Below are 6,000 nucleotides of genomic sequence, written 5' to 3'. Positions count from 1 at the left end.
TTGTTGCAAACTAGACAAATTCCACACTTTGGCAGAGGTGTTGGATCCCAGAATGGTTTGCACAGAAAGGCATCTTTTTTAATCTATAAAATTAAAGTAGATCACTGATTTGGCATTACACCTCTATAACAATGTCAGATGCACAATGCTTGATAACAGTTTTAAAAGAGTAGAAAAAAAGATTTTTATACCACGCATTCTCCTTCCTGTGAAAACCTGGTGCCTGCATTACCCACAATGACACTTGGCTATCAACAGTAGTATCAAAGGACATTAGATAATAGATAAGTTTGCAAAGATGGCACAAAATATTCAAACTAATCTGAAGAGATTATGATGAAGTAGAAATAATAACATCAAGACTGGATTTGATCACACCAGACTAAACAGGACACTATTCAAACTGAGTAAACAGAAAAAAGGCAGATGTGACAGCTTTGGGAAGAAGAAACAATAGATTATGTTATGCTTCGATGACAGAAAGAAGGCATCTGATTTAAGCCTAAGAAAGATATGAATATACTTTGATCTAATCAGTTAGCTCTGTAAGAAGGTGATGTCACCACAGTGTTGGAACGTTTATTTTCTCCAGTCCTCTACTTTAGTACAATTTTTAGCCACTATACCCATTTATAGTTACTCGCTGATGTTCCAGATTTTACATAAAAATGTAAAAGCATATGATAAACTCATACATTAAAATCCACTGTAAAAGATTAAACTGGTGGCTCCCAACCTATTTGGCTTAACTTAAGATTTCAAAGATATTACTCTGTCTAAGAGAGAAAAGAGGAGAGGAATATCACAATTGTTTGTACGTGTCCCTAAAGCCAAGTTTTGTTGAGCTTTTGAAATAATTTCCATTGTGCAGAGGAGAAAACACTTCTCTGTGATGGGCAGCAATGCAGATGATCTACTATAATCATATTCAAATGGCAGCATGAATGAGCGGTGGAAAAACTCCCTAGTGCATTAGTGCCATGTGACTTTTATGACAGGAACTCATCAAATCAGCGTTCCCCATGGAGTGGAGGTGTTGAAGGCACACATCTATTCACTCTCTCTCTCTCTTTCTTCCTCTCTCTCTCTCTCTCTGGAATTTTCCATTAAGCGGAGAAAAAGGGGGTCTGAAGGACAGCTGGGCACGGCCAACATGCTGAGAGAGAAATTAAATGTACTTTCTTTACCAATCAATACCCCACTGTGCGGAGATGAGAGGGTTGTTGGGGTTAGAAATAGAGTGTTTATCTGACATGACATTGTCCTGAGAGCTCTGAGGGTCAGCACACTCCACAGAATCTCTCTCAAGAATGAGACCCCGTGTCTCAGTGAGATTGCCTGTCTGAATAAAGGTCAAATAAGCATAAGAATAAAATCTGCAAACTGCGGCTAAAAGCATATCTGCCTGCTAAATAGGACTGAATGGATGGAATTAATTTCAATATTGAAATGATAATGAAAGAAAAGTTGCTCAGATACATCCTTTGCTGTCCTCCCCCGTCATTTCTCTCTTCATGCTACTCTTTTTCATCCGTATGTATTTGAAATGTCAGGTTATTCTGGATCACTTATTTGCCTCCACAATGGAAATACTATGGTAAACAGAAACAGCAGTCATCTCCTCCCACACATATCCAACCATGGTACATCTGACCATCGCATTCCCACACTTCACATGCTATCAGGTGATTATACTGTAGGCAGCCTCAAATACACAAAACTGATCCAAAACCAGACGATGTAAAAATGTACATCTATGCTTGGTGAAAGTGACAAAAGATCTACAATAAATGTATAAAATAAAAAAACTCAACACTTTTGTGATATAAAGGTTGTGTCTGAGGTCGAGAAACATAGTTATGCAACATGGCCTCTGTGTGACACTGCAGAGCATCACAATGCCTCCACTGTAAAAGGAAAAAAAGCAAGGACATAAACTTGTAATAACAAATAAGCATACAATAAAAGCCTGGTAACACTGCAATAGAGAGAGAGCCAAATGCAATAGGACAACTGCTCATGCTCACTTGTTGGTCAATAGCAAACATGCTGACAAACACTGCTTCCCCCGAGTGGGACACAAGAACAAATTAAACATGGCACAAACTTAAAGCTGAATTAAGCAGATTTCTCTGCCTGATTATGTTGGAGTTTTGACAAATGCCTTTGCAGCTGCTGTGGAGATGTCCCCGAAATCCTGACTGTAAATGGAAAAGAGCGTTTAATTTCACGAGGTGACAGTTTGCCTTTTCATCCCAAAGATGACGCCACGGTTCTGCCATCACGCTTTTCTCATGCTGTGCATGTTTGGAAGCGTTCACACAAAAATAACGTCAGAGATCGGTGAATACATGTCATGGCAAATGCATTGTTTTCTTTCTGAGAGGCTGATATTTGCTCTGAGAAACTCTGGGTAAACTCAGGTGAAAATAAGCAGCTAGGATGTGAATCAATCAAAAAGCTCCTGCATAAACTCTATATTCTGTTATATTCTGATATTTTGTATGGTGGCTAATTTTGGACTTAATGCAAAATTGTTCTTCTCTTTGATTTTGAGTTTGATGTTTCTGCCGTTTATACACTGTCAACATACTGTGGGAATTATTACTGAGATATCTGGTTGGATATGCTTCTATGTCTTTTAACACAAATCAGCACTGGCCCGCTGTGTTTGTGTGTGGGCGGACCTGCATATGTGCATACATGTGTGCTGAGTGGGAGCAGGGGCACAGCTGGGGTCTTGGCTTTCTCTCTGAACACCATCCTCAAGCCTTTTTTACATCAAATTGTGAAACCTCCGCTCTACAGTATCTCTGTGTCTGGCTCAAGCAAACCTACTCCTCAGCGATCAGTTCCTCTTACTATTGCTTACTGTATGCTGTTCACCTCATATGTACTGTATCTCTCTCTATGATTATTGCCTGTGCTATTGGCTCATGTGAACCCCAGAAAGGACACAGGAGAAACTGACAGGGCTATTAACAAGTACTAGCGGACCCCCGCAACCTCATTTGTGCAGTTAACCTGGACTAAAAAAAGAGCTTGTCTGCCTGCATTTCAATTTGTAGCATCTTCCTTGCCCACCGGCTCTGAACGCATACACATGCCAGCAAGACGTGTGCACTTTTGGTATTTGACAAGCGCATTAAGAAAAATAATAGCCCTGCCAGTTGGCATTTCGAGCTCTGGATCATTTTAATTTTGGTTAATAAATATCAGCCATCATATCAGCTTGTCAGGGTCCTCTAAGGAGATGATGCAGAATAAGAATAGACAAATTAAGACTGAACTTTGTGTTGTAATTAAGGCTGTTATCACACTACCTTTCTTTCATTTCACTACTAGAAATACCGCAAAGGAAAAAAAAAAGGAGCTCCACAGTGGGTCTCTGCTGCCCCCTGTAGCTGCAACGCTACATGAATTATGACTGCTGTAATACTAAATGTCTCCTTTGAGGAATATAACTTCATATTGGAGGTTTTACAACAAAAAAATCTAAACTGAATATGTAAATATTAAAAGTTATTAATGACTGCAGATAGTTGATGCAGGAGGAGGAGGATAGGCCTACTGTTTTTTTTAGAATGCAGTTCAGGGCACCATGTGTTTTTATGCTCTTGGATCTCACATACTGTGTACAACATATTCTGTTATAGATATTAGATAATAGAAAAGAGTCAGTCTTTTGTGGCTCAACCCAGAGTGTTCTGGTTGGCTTATGCCTGGTTGAAAATGAAACAAGCAAAATCCTTCTACTGAATGACAAATGTTTTATCCCTGTTCATTTTCATCAACTTCAATGTATCCATCCTCAACTAAAACTGTGTTTATCTTCTATGGCTGTTAGTAGAAACAAATATTAAGATAAATAGAGGAAGTGCCTGTTTTTACACAGGTCTACACTGTCATCTAGTGGTACATTGCATAAAAACCTACTGAAGTTGCATTAGGTATGGATGGACATGAACTTGAATTGCTTTCATTGTGTGAAATATTGTAATTGGCAGCCTTTCTGAATTTGAAAATGACATTAAGTGTCATTAATAATTTTGATTTACCCCAATACTGCTACATTGTTCACATGCCTCAGGTAAAGGCATGTGATTCTGTTGGCTCTCATTGGGCAGGCTCAAATTTAACAGGGCCACAGGTCATAGGTTAAGCTGCATGTAAACCACTCTTCAACTCTTGCTCAAACTGTATTTTAACTATTGCTTTTCGACTGGCACTAATGTTATTAACCAGCTGGTTTTTACTCCTCCAGTTCCACCACATTATGGACTTCATGTGATCCACTCCAGCTGTTATGGCTCGCTCATAATTGAGCACACAGGGAGGTGGTAGAAATGTAACTTTTGCAGACTCTCACTTACGAACTACCTCATCCTGATACAATGTCAGACAGCCGCTTAATTAACTCTAACAGTGGTATTAATTAAAAGCCTGTCCAGGAAACTGGTTCTAGATTTTTTTTTTTTTTTAAGCTCAAGGAACCATCACAGCTTGCCTCCTTGACATCAAATAGCGTTAACACAGACAGATAATGCAGTTAAAAGATTGTCAGCACTTCAGTGGATGACTTGCTGTTCTTTTATAGGACACATCCAGAATCAGTTAAGGCAGTAGCAGCCTTTAGGTACAGAAATTTTGCATGCCTGCTCAGTCTGTTCATCTGTTGTGGCTCATCCTTTGTTCTCTGACAAAAAAGCATCTCTCTGCATTGAAAAAGCCTAAATATCAAGATCCAGATGTAGAAATCCACGTCAGCACACACTGTCAGTGAGTGCAACTTCTGGAAAAAAACATTTTTTGATCACCTTCCTCCAACACCTGCCTTTCAAATACCTTGATAATCTAGCCTCATTTATGTACTAGTGTCTATGTTTTGCTGATTGCCAAAACCGGCGCCACAGTGCCTGTATAGCTTGTAGAGCAAAATAGGGAAACATTAAAAGTATCCTGTGGAACTTTTCACTGCTGGTGGTGCTTAAGAGCAGGGATGCACATGCACATCATGGGAGGCAAAGTGGAATGATGCACATTTTTATCCAATATGATCTCTAATGCTCTGCAGTTCATTGATAAAGGGGGAGAGCAGGCTGCGTGCCACTGTAAGGGAAATAAGTAAGGCTTTACAAAAGTTTAATGAGGCACAGAAGATGTATTCAACATGCTTGTGCATTGGAAGTAAAAGTTGAATGTAACTACTTGTGTTATCTTGAACACTCCCTTTCTCTTCCCCTCTGAGGCTGGAGCGAGCATGGTTGCTGTCCATGGTGCTGAACCTCCTTTTCCCACTTTGGTAACTTTTCTGCCTGCGTCGCTGAACTTCCGGTGCAAACAGCAGTTTTCGGGAACAGGAGGGACACAGAGGGAATGTGACAGAGAAAGACAAAGAGACTGCTTTGTATTTCCATCGTGCCTTTTGTTTTATCATCAAATGAACGATGCAGGTCTGAACTTGTCCCATAGTCCTCTGGCGTCTATTATCGGAGCGTTGTCAGACTCACTTATTAACAAGTAACGAGAACCACTCCTTCATTTGCATGCAAATGAAAACACCAAATGAACAAAGTGCATTTCAATGTCAGGAATGTTCTAGTATGTCGTTGTGTGGCTCTTGCCAGCCTTTGTGCCTTTATGAAACAGAGCCAATTGACTCAGTCACCTAAACGTTGGTGTGACACAAATCACTTCATTTTATGCAGTGAATATCGGTGCAAAAACAACTGCATCTCTGATGTGGACAGGAGGATTCCATTTTTTTCCTCTCAGAATAGATTCCAAACAGTATCTATTCAGAATAGTGTAGTTGCAGTATATGGTATCAGTGTGCTCTAATACTTTCTCATGGTTCCACAAAAGTATCTGAGGAGACAGACTTTGCCTGTCTATTCAAAACACAGAATCTAGCAGAATATTAACAATATTGCTTTCAGCGTACTTTTTATGGACTACAGGGAAGTTAATTCAGATTACGTTGCTTATTGAAACCTGACT

This window comes from Pempheris klunzingeri, chromosome 19 (assembly GCF_042242105.1).
Source record: "Pempheris klunzingeri isolate RE-2024b chromosome 19, fPemKlu1.hap1, whole genome shotgun sequence".
In the NCBI taxonomy this organism is placed as follows: Eukaryota; Metazoa; Chordata; class Actinopteri; order Acropomatiformes; family Pempheridae; genus Pempheris; species Pempheris klunzingeri.
Note: the sequence above shows the minus strand (reverse complement) of the source record.